The following is a 14897-nucleotide window of genomic DNA, read 5'->3' as shown; positions in this document are numbered from 1 at the left end:
AGCTAGCTATCCAGAGCAAAACATAGGGGTTTATGCCTATATATGACTTTGTTTATAATGCCAAGTGGGGTATTGTAGCAAATGCCTTAGCCAGGTCAAGGTAGGCAGTATGCACTATTTTGCCCTCATTCATTGGCTTAGTGACTTTCTCAAAGAAGCCCACAAGGTTGAGTAGGCATTATCTGCCTTTGATGAAAGCAAACTGGGTTGGATCCAGTGTTTGAAGGTTTTCTATGTCTTTATTAATCAATTCCATAACTCTTTCAATGGCTTTACATATGAGACTAGTCAGACTTATTGGACTGTAGTTTCCAGGATCACTTGATGGCCTGTTCTTGTGCAGAGGGATGACTATTGCAGTACTCCATTGGCATGGCATCAAGCATGTCTGGAGGTTATAGTTAAACAGTGATTCCAGTGGTCCTGATAGTTCACCATTTCAGCTATTTAGGAGGCATCCTGTGATATTATTGGGATCCATTGATGCAGTGGTTTTGGACTTGGAGAACATATCTAGGACCTGCTCCCTAGTGATAGTTGAGGAGGTTTTGCTTGATGGTATTTCCTGGGGGACAGCTGAGGGGGAGTTAAACTGGAGCTGAATTTGTCAGCCAGCAGATTTGCTATATCTTCTGGCTCCTTTTAGGTAGCTCCATTTGCAATCAATTCTGCACACTGCTGTGCTCTACCTTTGAAGTTTCAGACATCACTAAAGAAAGTCTCATAGTTGTCCTTTGCCTGGGAAGCTATCTTTAACTCAGATTTGACTTTAGTAGACTTAATTTGTCCTCTGAGTTTTTTTTCTTGTTTAGATTGATGAGAGTGTTTTTATCATGCTGGGTGTAGCACTTCCAAATCTTGGCTATAACTTTTTTCTTTTGTTGTACAGTCTGTTTATGTTTGGAATCTTCAAGGTGGTTTGCTTTTTGAGTTATTTCTGAACTTATTTCTGATAGGCACAGATGTCTCTATGCATTTATTGACATGATTACGCAGGGATTCCTGTGAGCAATTCTGTATAGATAGCTGTGTTCTCAGGGTCTGGGGGGACTTGAAATTTGTATTAGTAGTAGAATATTTGCCTTAGAATAGTTCTTAAATGCTACAGGGTTAGCTGGGGTCACAGAACTGATTTTGATTATGAAGAAGACAGCCTTGTTGTCTGACCATACCAGACAGGGCAGTATACTTGGGGGGTACAGGGTTCTCCCATGTTTGTGATATTATTATTATTAGTATTATTATTATTATTATTATTATTATTGTTGCTGTTTTATTATTATTGTTATTATTGTTATTATTACTGTTATTATTATTGTTGTTTTATTATTAGTAGTATTATTACTATTATTATTATTATTATTATTGTTATTATTATTACTGTTATTATTATTGTTGTTTTATTATTATTATTATTATTGTTGCTGTTTTATTATTATTGTTATTATTGTTATTATTATTACTGTTATTATTATGGTTGTTTTATTATTATTATTATTATTATTATTATTATTATTATTATTATTATTATTATTATTATTATTGTTGTTTAGCTTGCAGTGTCCTTGAGATTTGCTTGGTGGTGATGGCACAGTAGAGTATATAACACACACTAACAATTTTTGCTTCTACATTCAGACTGCTCATTGTCTGTGTCAGTTTTCTTTGAATTACACCTAATGCTAGTAAGGGTCAGTCAATGCTTGCACAAATCACCATTAAACAGATATCACAGGCAAGCCTTATTCTGGAATCGCACCATTTCAGGAGCCTCAGGGCAGCACTTCATCCAGAGTCTACATTGTTTTGAAATCCAGCCTAGCTATTGCATAAAACAGGGATGCAGTCTCTTCACAAAAAAAAAATAAATAAATTTTACTACTTTACAAAAAGTCATATTCCTACCCATGCACAATGCTTTTGGTTTCTTGGCACTATCAGTGCAGACTTCAGTAAACTGATGTCAGACAGATTCCCTTGATTTTTACACCAAGAGTTTGAAAGTAGATAGCAAGCTGGTGAATCATACCATTGTTACATAGTTATATGTTATGGAGGAAGGGAGGGGAATTATGACATTCAGATGCTCCCATTTGTATGAGACCTATCAGTTGCAAAGCTATATCATAGTACTGCTTATATTTACAATAATTATAATATTCAGATGCTTTTGTTATTCATATGGGACCTATGACTTGCAAAGGCTGTATCACAGTACTGCGAACAGGTGGAAAATAACTGTTGTGAAGTAACATCCTTTAATATCATCCATCCTCAAATGGCCATCAAAAGTCCAGAGATACATGGAGCTTCTACAGATGAACTGTGCATGCCTTCTGAATACAGTTCCTATAATGATACAACAATCGGACAGATTGGATCTTACATGTAATTCTAGCTTTTATTACCATTTAGTATAAATTATAAAAGCATTGAAAAAAATGGGTAAAAATTAACTGTGATGACTTGATCTATGGAATAATATGAAACAAATAAGCCTAGTACAGACAAGTGCAGCTGATGTAGCTACAGAACACAAAAATAAGTCAACAAACCATCTTGTGTGTCCTGACAGCAGTGTTGTGCAGACTTAATGTCATAAGCATTCATAAACCTATTCTCAGGTTGATTTTTAATCAAGTTTTGTGACCAAAAGTTTATAAAAGTCTCTTACCTAGACTATAATAGCTTTATGCCATCTATTTGCCAGATTTATAAGTGTAACGTCTGAATATTAAACTGAAAAAGTACATAACAGAAAAATGCTTCTGGCATAACTTCCTTAGTTTAGTGAAGTTATGTTTCTTGCCCTAAGTTCATAAATGCCTTTGTGACAAGCAGGTTGCTTTAAAGTTTTATAATTATTCTACAGGATACAGTCTGCATTAAAATTAAATTACAGTTCACATGTCATAGCTTAATGAACCTCTCTTTAACTCATTTAAAATTATGCATTTCAAGGATTTGATTTGCATATGAACACTAAAACTGGAATCATCTCATCAAAAATTAATAAGCAAACTGTAGGATGGCTCATTTCCAGTTATTAATTTTTGGGACTACGTGCTTCTGACTAATTCAATCTAAGTTTGTGGGGCTGTCTACTTGGCTATCTGCGTTTGATGGCCATTTTAAGCTTAGCTGATTTCCCATCTGAAGGAGAGAATCAAACTTTGTACCTTGTGTCTGTGAGGTAAACACCTTAACCATTATGCCAATCCCCAACCCCAAAAAGTTTATCTATCAACCAATGGTCAGAATCAAACCCTTTAACTTGTATCAGTGAGGTAAAGACCTTAACCATTATACTAAGCCCCCCATTAAATGGTCAAGTAGGATTGTGCAAATGTAAGGAAAAGAAATCCCCTTCATGCAGAGTGTAGACAATAGTAAAATGCTGAAATTACTGCCTGAGGTCAAATAACATGAACATCCAAGGAATAGTAGGCATTTCTACAGCTGTCACCAGTGTTATATGTTTTACAAATGTGACTCTCCCAAACCATTAAAGGATGATAATACCATTTCACTTTGTCTAGCTCTTTCATCTACATGTTCCAACATTTTTGTGAATAACTGTGCCCCCCAATGACACCACCACCTAAAGCAGTATGTCTCAAATGGGGAGATTTCACTTTGCTTTGGAGATGACACAAACAATGCTGAAAATATTATGTAGTTCAAATCCACTTTTAGGTATTGCAACTGGGAGAGAGAATGTTAGTAATCTGTAAAAAGATGTACGAGACATCAGTCATTGGTGAAAGATAAAAATCCCAAGTGGCATCTCAGTTATTTAATGCACATATAAAAACTGCTTTCCTATTTCTGAAATACAGTTCAGCATATGAGCATTTTTTGGTGTGGAAACTCATTGTGTTTTTCCTAGCTATGTAAGGCTTGGGCAGTTTCCATGGGCTTGATATAGGTTTAACATAACAGAGTCTGTTAATCTAATGCCCTAGGCTAGACAAAGCAGCCAGTGATACACAAAGGACCAGATGAAAAATGTAGGTCAGTATTAGGCCCCTGATATTATACTATCAAGGGAAGGCCAACACATATATTGCAGATACTTCCAGAATATTTGGTAAGGTATCATGTATCTGCCTGGATCCCTTAACAACATAAACTCCTGTGTAAGTATTTTTGATTTTTAGCACTGTGATGGATTGTTATTGCATAATAAACTATGTTTGTTCTCCAACATGTAAAGGCAGCTGTTGCTTTAGGTTCAGTCTTGCCCCAAATTGGTTGACCTCCAGTGACCTAGGACTGTTCCCTATCCATATCACTAGTGTCACAAATTGTCTTGTCTCTATTCTAGCATAAGTAAATAATTATATTCCATTAAACAGCCATCACAATAGGTATTATACCTTTCTTTGTACCTAATGTTACTTCTCTTGCCTTACATATTACTGCAAAACAAGTCAGTCTTTGATTGTCCACTGCTATAAATACCATCACTGAAAACTCTTCACCCTGAAGGGCAAGCTCTTTTAAACCTGTTTTGGGTGCATTCGCGGTTATTTTTCCTTTAAAGTTGTAGGTTGGGGGAACAACAATAAATTTTTACTTTGTCTTTCTACTTCAGTTCTTCAGTCAGTTTTGCCTTATATTTCTTTTATTTTCAGCCTTTGAGAAGCCACTTTTATAAGCCTCTGCTTTTTCTCATTTATTTTTATTTTTATTTTTAAAGTTTCCTTTTTGTAGAAGAGCTCATATAGCCTTAAATAAATTCTCTACTAGACTATACCCAAGGCTTGGATTTTTCCCTTCCAGCAAAATAATGTCCAAAAATCATAGCCAGTCAAAAAATAAATTAGGCACATGGCAGATATGTCCCTGAATGAGAACACAAACCATCTACCTCCTGTTCATCTTCTTGCAAGAAGCAGTCAGCTGTTCTGGAATCACAGCCAGTCAAAAAATAAATTAGGCACATGGTTGATACGTCTCCAAATGAGAATGCAAGCCATCTACCTCTTGTTCAACCTCATGCAAGAAGCAGTCAACTGTTCTGGAATCAAAGCCAGTCAAAAAAATAACTTAGAAGCGTGATAGATATACATCCCTGAATGAAAATGCAAACCATTTGCTTCCTGTTCAACCTCATGCCAGAAGCAGTCAACTATTCTGAAATCGCAGCCAGTCAAAAAAAAATAAATTAGGCATGTGATAGATACATCCTGAATGAGAACACAAACCATCTACCCCTTGTTCAACCTCATACAACACGCAGTCAACTGTTCTAGTGTGCATGTTCCTAATTTGTGCCTATAATGTAAATTACAATCATAAACACATGCTGGAATGTGACTCTACTGTCCTAAGATCCCTTAACTTAGCCAACTTTTAAACACAATAAGTCTTTGCTATGCAGAAGAAAGAAGAGTTCTCCTCACCTTCATTTAAATTAGTTTAAAGTAAATTGTGGATTGTGGAAAAAGCAAACTTGTGACCCCTGACTAGTTTAGTACTTACCCTGGTCTCTCAGATTCATAGATTGTCTTTGCATATACTCATGGGCAATGTCCATGCTCAGATATATTATGCTGATTCGCTAATAATAATATACCACAAGAAACAAGGAGAACTCAATATCAACTAACAATCTGCAAACTCATAATTTAACTCATTCCCAATGAACCTTTGTAGTTTCACTCAAGTCATAACTTCTCCCACTAGAACTGACAAAGTCAACAGCAGACAATCAGTACTGGACTTGATACTTACACCATGTAATAATAACATTAGTAGCTCTAGCTACTAAGTGACCACTTGGCAACTTTTGCTCTCAGGCATTATAACAGATTGCACTAAAAAGCATCTATACCCATGTTCAAAACCTAAGTTCCTTTAATAATGTCACCTTTATCGACACCCTAAAATCTTAAAATTGGACATCCCTAAAAACCCTACCCTTGGACAAAGCCATTATGTATGTCAACATCGCATTCTTACAAATCCTTGAATACCAAGCCCCTATTAAAACAAAAAGAGTAAAGGCCAACCCTTTCCTATGGCTAACTAAAGAAACTAAAAAGCTTATGACACAGAGAGATAAAACATGGAAAGTATGATTACAAACTAGAAACCAAACAGCCCTTGACAATTTCAGACAATTAAGAAATTTTATTAAATGAAAAATAAAATCTGATAAGCAAACAAAATATCTCAATTGTCAGCAAAGACATCACAGGAACCTTAAACTTTTCCAGAATGCCATTAACCCAGTTTTCAAGCCAGGGCAGTCTGATACTACATCCCCTGGTAACAGCAAAAATCATGAGATTATACTGAATGAATTCAACAATTTCATTCAAACTGTACTTAAACTATTAAAAAACAAGCCCTCAGACCTTGCTCTCCCTACAATACCTGCAACCCACGATACTCTGTTTCAATTCAAACCTGTCCTCACATGCACAATAAAGTAATAACTAAAAAAAGTAAGCCTACAACCTTGGCGGCCGACAAACTACCAGCTGAATATGTATCACTAGCAGATGAATCCTTAGTATACCTTCTATCAAGTCTTATTAACTGTTCTATCAGTGACAGCCTAATACCCTCCCTCTAGAAAACATCTTATATAATTCTGCAATTTATCTAATTACAGATCAATAGCTATACTGCCCACACTAGCAAAAATTCCTGAAAAATTTATTCACTCTCATGTCCTAATATACATCCTTCAAAACAGTCTCATCTGAAAATCTCAGCGTGGCTTTACACCTAATCATAACACCATCACCACCCTACTTAACTTTACCAGTACAGTTAACAGTGAGAGAAACAAAGGCCATCTGGTCTCATCTATCTCCTTGGACCTATCTAAAGTTTTTGATACAGTCCCATGCCAAAATCTTCTTGATCAACTCTGTTCTCTTAAAATCTCCTAAACATCACTATCATGGATCCATAACTGCCTGTCAAATTGAAGAACACAGGCAGTCAAATGACTCCAGTCTTACTCTGATTTCCTGCCAAATTATATTGGATTTCAATAGATCCATCCGTGGTCCTTTACTCTTCAATATCTATACCAGCTCTCTCCACCAGGTCACTAAACATGCATCTATGGTACAATATACAGATGGCTCCACCCTTATCTGTTTTGGTCCTGCTCTTCCAACAATTACTCAAGCCTCCTTCTCCTCCATTGAAACATGACTACCAAATTCCCAAAATTCTTGATGTCACAATAAACAAACATCACAAGTGTGATCAGCATCTATACAATGTGATAAAGAAAACACATCAAAAACTCAGCACCCTTGACAGATCCACACTACCTTACCAAGACCAGCGGAAGAAACATTGTAACTACACACCTCTTACCCTCTATTCTGTATGCATCTCCCATACTAACTAATTTAAAAGCTACCCAAAACACTAAACTAATTTCATGCTAAAACAAAATAGTAAATTCACAAACAACCTTCCCCCCACTGCCCTTCACTATACTGACCGCAAGGAACAAGAATGGCTTGAACTCCCTAATCACCTCAGATACACTCAACTAGTAACTGCCCACAAGCTAATCTACCAACCAGGCAACTGTTCAACCCTTTGTAACATACAATTCAACTATGGCCCAACCAGACACCTGCGATCCAGCACTCAATCACTTCTATAGTCAACAACATCTTCCAACAAGGCTGATGACTCCCTATATTCCAGCTATGTCTCTCAGTTATGGAACTCTATCCCTTCCACATAAAACAAATACCCTCCCTCCCAACATTCAATTTCCTCTTAAAGATCACCTAAACCAAACAAGGTTTAACTCATGCCAGGCACCAGACTGATAAATAACTATACCTGTATCTTCCTTTCCCAGTAACTGTTTGTACCAGACTGATAAATAACTATACCTGTATCTTCCTTTCCCAGTAACTGTTTGTACTCTATAGCATTTTATACCTCTCTTGTCTCTGCCCACTTCCTTCTATACCTGTTAAACTACCTTTTTCCCTACCTCAGCTCTACGCTTTCTGCTATTTTCTATTTCCAACTTTCTGTCTTTTCTCCCTTAATGCATTTTTATGTGATATGCTGTTTAAAAGCTATACTATTTTAACTAACTGATAAATACACATGCAATATGACTGTATATTCTTTTTCTGTCTGTCCTATACACTATTATTGTTTTTAATATGTAAATGTCTCTCTTTAATATAGACTGTTTCTCCCCGGGCAACAGCTGAAAAGGGATATGTTTGTTATCCCATTCAGACCACCCCAGTAAACAAATGCCAATTAAATATAAATCTTCTCATTTTAGTTACATTTTTTAATTTACTGGTATCATGGTATGTCTAAAAAAACACACTAGAAGATCATTCTTAGATGGAATTTGCTTACCAGATACACACAGTGGTTTACTGGTTTAGTTGTCATTGTACACTGAGAAAATTAAGCAAGTTTTACAAATAGGTGCTGTTTATGCAGTTAGACGAAACACTATCATTCATGCTTCCTTTTAAATGGCAAGGACAAAAAAACTAGCAAACCGCCCAACAAATGCAGAATGCACTTTACAGCTACGAGGTTAGTGGCAAAAATAATTTATAATGGTGTGAGGCTATGATAACATTTGTGATACATAACAGCCAATGTTAGAAGTGCGCCACCAGCAAGGGACAGCTGAAATCCTTCCCCAATTAAAGGTCTACTGCTGTAAAAATCCTCCCAAACAAAAATATTTTATTTTTACCATCAGAACTATTACAGGCTAGCCAATCTTTCCTTAATTCTCTTGCTGTTTGTGCTGAAAATGCTGAAAATAACTAGGTTTAAACACACTTCAAGCTCTGCAGCCAAAAAGGAAAACAATCAGAATCCTGATCTAATGTGTTTTGCAATTATAGGGTAATCTATTCAGCTCAAAAAATTTAAAAAAGTTTGCATGCTGTAAATAATGAATAAATAAACCTACTGAACCAGAAAACAGGACCATAATGCAGTTAATCAGCATTACAGCATTTTTTCTGCACTTGACACAAAGCAGCATATGCTGTGTCATGCCTATCACATGCTTGTGTACACCTAAACTACGAGTGACTGAATATGTTTAAAGGCTAATAAGAACCCTGGGAATTCTGTGTATACTTGAAGATAAAATGTGATGTTGGATATAGTCTGTGCAAATGGAACAGAGGTACTTACCGTGTGCTTATAAAGCGATCATTCCTCATCCCTCATGCATGGGTGGTGTATATGGATAAAGCCCTAAAAATCATCCAGGCAATTTGAGTTTGATTAATGGGTTATGTCATTGATGGTGCATTCAAGGAGGACTTCTGAGGCATCCATCTAGGTAGAGGAAGCATTCAGCTCAATAAGCCACCAGTAATGGTGGTAGCCTTCAAAGTGGGTATGTGGGGGCACGCATTTACATGGGGAGGTAGTATAGGCTTCCATTGTGATGTGGATTGGTTTTGCTTCTGTCCAGGAGATGGAGTTAGGCTAATACTAATGCTGTCAGTAGTGAGGATACTGTCAAGGACACGTCCTCCCTGTATCTGCTTATAGGTTAACCCCTCAATATGAATCTGGTCCGCTCAAGAAAATGAATGAGGTCATATCCAGTAGATGGAGACAAAATGGCTGGCAGGCAGAAGGGGCAAATCATTTAAAAAAAATCAGTCCTCATTCCAGAATGGGATATTTGGATGCAAGGTGGTTAGAGCAGCCTGTATAGAACAGCAACTGACCAGAAATACTGCCTCCGTCACTGGACCTCAGATCACTGGGGAATGTGGGACAATGCATATAGCAAGTAAGCTAAAACACATTACTTTGGATAGAAATATTTTCCTTCATAACAAATATCAGATGTGTACCTACTAATAAAGTGGTTATTCTGGGCTGTGAGTCAGTGTGCAGTTTGTGTGTGAGTAATGCTGACCACTGCTGTTAAAATGTGTCATCTGAGTTGTCATAAAAAATGTATGTATGACTATAGTGAAAATGAGCAGTAGAAAACAGTAAGCTGGAGTTCACAGAAGAATGAAAGTGGACAATGAGTCTGGCATGAAGCTAACTAAAATGCAAGGGAAGAATAAGAAATGCATTAATACTGTAAGAAGGAAAAGGACTGCTGTGCAGAAATAAATGCAGAGAATGTACTTACAACACTGGTGGAAAGGTACAATAAAATGCAGCAATGGTTTTCTGGTTATATTTTTAATTTTTACATACAAATTAATAGCAAATCGAATCAAAAAAATATAATAAAACGATGCAAGTTATAAAAAATAAATTGTAAAATATATATATATATATATATATATATATATATATATATATATATATATATATATATATATATATATATATATATATATATATATATATATATATGGGTCCTGTACTGATGTTCGAAATTCTAAAAAGCTGAAGCCCATATGGCCGAGACCATATGTTCACCTTTTGAAATTTCGAACGTTTTGACAGACAGCTCCTCATTGTGTGGAATGGGAGAATTTCCATTTACCGCACTGTAGTGCAATCTCGGAGTTGGTATATTAAAGTTAAGGGGGTGTTGGGGCATAGCCCCCCTGCTAGCAGCTTTAAAATATTGTAGTGTTTTGTTTTTATTTATTTATTTTTTTGCATGTTCAAATTTCAGGAGTCGAACATATGGTCTCGGCCATATGGGTTTCGACTTTCTGAAATTTCAAGCATGTATAGTAGACCCATATATATATATATATATATATATATATATATATATATATATATATATATATATATATACACACACACACACACACACACACACATATATATATATATATATATATATATATATATATATATATATATATATATATATATATATATATATATATATATATATATATATAGATATATCTATATGGGTCTACTTCATTTGATCGAAAGACCATTTGACCTAAACCCATTTGATTGAAATTTTATTTGATTGAAAACCAGTATTCAAAGCAAATAACAGGGATTTGTCCCCCTCTCCAATGTCGTGCGACCCTGGAGTTGATATATATAGTTAGGGGAGGTGTGGGCCCCCCACCTAGTTTCCCTTTAAAAGAAGAAAATAAAACAAAAAGTACAGATTTTAAACACCCCCCACCCCCCCAACTATATATACCAACTCCAGGGTCGCACGACATTGGGGAGGGGGACAAATCTCAGTTTTATGCCTTAAATACTGGTTTTCGATCAAATGAAATTTTGATCAAATGGGTTTAGGTCAAATGGTCTTTCGATCAAATGAAATAGACCCATATATATATATATATATATATATATATATATATATATATACACACACACACACACACACACACACACACACACACACACACACACACACACACACATATATATATATATATATATATATATATATATATATGATTTACTATCATTTTTGCAAACAGCATAATAAATACCGTTCTCGAGACCGACTCACAACAATGAAAAACAAAATCACTACTAAGACATAATGGTGAATCAGCTGATCAAATTCAGCAGATTCAACATTGTGTCTGAAAAGATCATGAGATGTCCGTATAGGAGCTCATGTAAATGAAAATCCTATACCTCACATCACGTTTTTGCAGGGAGGTAAGTGGGGCTGTGCCCCCCCCCCCATCCTCTGCTAACTATATATTCCAACTCCAAGATCACACTACAGTAAGGAAATGGATGAGTTTCCACACCTCACTGTACCACGATCTCCGTACGGTACATCGAGTTTATATCAGTGAATGCACAGTGGAGTCACTGATATAAACTTTCGAACACGGAGATGTTCAGCAAGATGGACATTCGGACATCCCAGTTTTTCATTGAAACGCCACATTGCTGAATGGCATTTCATCAGAAATATTATTCATTGAACTCCCCCACACCCTCAGTTAATTATATATACCAACTCTGAGATCTATTACAGTGGGGAAAGGGCAAATTTCCTGATCCTACCATAACACAATCTCAGTCAGACATGGTTAGATGAAGGGCATTTTCGATAAAATGCCATTCAACAATGTGGCCATTTGATAAAATAATAGGGAACCATGTATATACAGGCTCATAGGTTCATAGGTAGGTACTAGGCTATTGGCCCTAGGTCCTATATAAGCCTAGTCATAAAGATTCCCTGGCTTCAGCCACCCAAAAAATGTATTTTCCTGTGCCCTATCGAGCAGAGCCACAGAAGTGATCCCCAGGGTAAATTTCTTATTTCCCATCCAATTGTCCAGATTTGTCTTAAAAAGAGCCAATGAGGTGCCTTGTTTGACATGAATGGGCAGCTTGTTCCAGAGTATGGGAAGTCTCTGGAACAGAAACCTATCCCTCCAGCAAGTTATGTTTATTGTGGTGACAAGGTTTAGGTCCCTGGAGTGTGTGGCCTGAAGGGATTGGGATTTTTGTAAGTGTAGCATGTCCAACAGCTCTGGGTTTGACATGGCTTTGTGTGTTAGGCAGAGATCACCTCTGAGTAGGTGATATGCGATGGAGTAGAGCTGGAGTTTCTTAAGACGGTCTGCATAGAGCATCTGTTTGAGGCCAGTGAGCCTCTTTGTGAGGTATTTCTGCAGTCTTTCTGATTGCTGCAAATGTCTTGTGAGGTACATCCCAAACTGGGTGTTGTACTCTATAATAGGTCTAATGAGGGCTGAGTAGAGGGGGACAATGACCTCTTTTTTTCTAGATGAAAAACCTTTTGTGATGAGGTTTGCCACATAGAAGGATTTCCTGACTATGGTGGCGATGTGGTTATCAAAAAATCACACTTTCGGTGTTGAGTGGAGTACCGCCTATGTGGTGGTAAGGTGGCACAGGGTTTTTCTCAAAGGGGATGACTATGCATTTTTTAGCATTGAGCTTGAGGTCATGGTTTTGATACCAGGCATCTGCCTCAGTGAGGCCCTTTTGTAGAATGTTCACATCATTAAGGGATTCAATAATGGCTCACAGTTTGCAGTCATCTGCAAACTTTGTTAGCCATAAGCCCTCTGTGTTGGCCTGGACTTCAGAGAAGTAGATGCCAAACAGGAGGGAACCCAAGACTGAACCCTGTGGTACTCCACTTGTCACTGGTCTGGAGTCAGATGTGGAATTGGCTACTTTCACGGTGTGGGTTTTGTCAGTGAGCTAGTTGGCAACCCATCACGTGACATAAGAGTTTATGTCAAGTTTCATGAGTTTATCAATGATACCAGAGTGGGGGGTGTCAGAGACCTTGGTGAGGTCTAGGTAGACTGTGTGAACCGCCTTACCCTCGTCCACAGCTTTGGTGACTGCTTCAAAGAAGTCAATCAGGTTTAGGAGACATGATCTACCTTTCACAAACCCAAACTGGGTGGGGTCCAGAGTTTGCAGGTTACCTATATCTTTGTTTATAAGTTCCATGATGATATGTTCCATGGCCTTGCAGATCAGACTCATAAGACTGATGGTTCGGTAGTTCCGGGGGTCCGTAGTGGATCCTCCCTTGTGGAGTGGGATCATCATAGCTGTGTGCCATTCAGTAGGCACATATCCTGTAGTGAGGCTATGACTGAACATGGTACTTAGGTGGAGTGTCAGTTCATTTTGTAGTTCATGCAGAACACAGCCTGGGATGCTGTCAGGTCCCATGGATGCTGTATTCTTGGCTTTGGTGAGTGCGTTTTTCACCTGTGTGGCTATGATTACAGGGACTTGGCATTCATCCGGTATAGAGATGGGCCCTTTAAGGGGTGAGAGGGGGGTGAAATTTGCACTGAATCTATCTGCCAGGATGTTGGCAATATCAGCTGGTTCTGTATGTTTAGTGTCATTGTGCTGTAACTTAGAGCAGATAACTATAGAATGCCTTGTGGTTGTCTTTAGAAGCTGTGGTGATTTTCTTCTTGTAACTAACTTTATAGGTTCATAGGTTGGTACTAGGCTATCGGCCCTAGGGTCTATACAAGCCTAGCCATAACAATTCCCTGGCTATTTATTCCCACAGTATTTACTTCCCTGGACCCCTGTCTAGCAGGGCGACTGATGTGATCTCCGTGGCTTTGGAGGATTATATGAGGGATCTCAGCTTCTTACTGAGGCTGACAAGGGAGCTTTTCCAATCTTGGAATTTTACTCTTTTTTGCAACAGTTTCTTCTTTCTGTTGTAGAGTTTGTTAATGGCAGGAGACTACTAGATTGGCTTCTTTTTTTTGGAGGATAGCGTCTTGGTTCTATTTGGGATGGCATGGTCCATGCACTCATGTACGTGATGATAAAGTGCATTGATGTAGGACTCAGCAGTCCTACTACTACTTTCTGTCTGCATGGGTGTGGTGGAGTTAGCCACTTCTGTCTTAAGAGCATGACGTTGGCTTTGGAGAAGTTTTTTACAGTGGTTTCCTTAATAGGGGGTGGGGGCGGGATGTGGATGTCTAGGGTGATTAGATTATGGTCGGATCTGACCAACATGGGGCTGACTTCTGGTGTGGAGCACCAGTTTCCCATGTTAGTAGTGACCAGGTCTAAGATATTGCTGCCCCTGGTGGGGGTCTAGATAAGTTGATCCAAGGCACTGGAATTTATGAATTCCAAAAAACGCTGAGCAAATGTGTTGGTACATGAGTAGTTTTCCCAGTTAATGGCAGGGTAGTTGAAGTCTCCCAGTATGAGGGTGTTGGGTTGTACCATAATTTTTTCCAGTATGTTAAGAAAAGTGGAGTGGGAGTATTGGGGCATGGTGGGGGATCTGTAGCAAGCTACAATTTGGATTGCAGTCTTGCCCAGTGTTAGTTGCACCTGGATAATTTTGGATGCATTATGTTGGGCAACTAGCCTGGAGGTGTGGATATCCTTGATGAATATGGACACGCCTCTGGTGTTTCAGTCCAGGTTAGATGGCAGAAAGGTGT

The sequence above is a fragment of the Protopterus annectens genome, chromosome 14.part0 (assembly GCF_019279795.1).
Source record: "Protopterus annectens isolate FY-2018-M chromosome 14.part0, PAN1.0, whole genome shotgun sequence".
Lineage (NCBI taxonomy): Eukaryota > Metazoa > Chordata > Ceratodontiformes > Protopteridae > Protopterus > Protopterus annectens.
The sequence above is the reverse complement of the archived record's forward strand: the minus strand, read 5'-3'. Positions refer to the sequence as shown.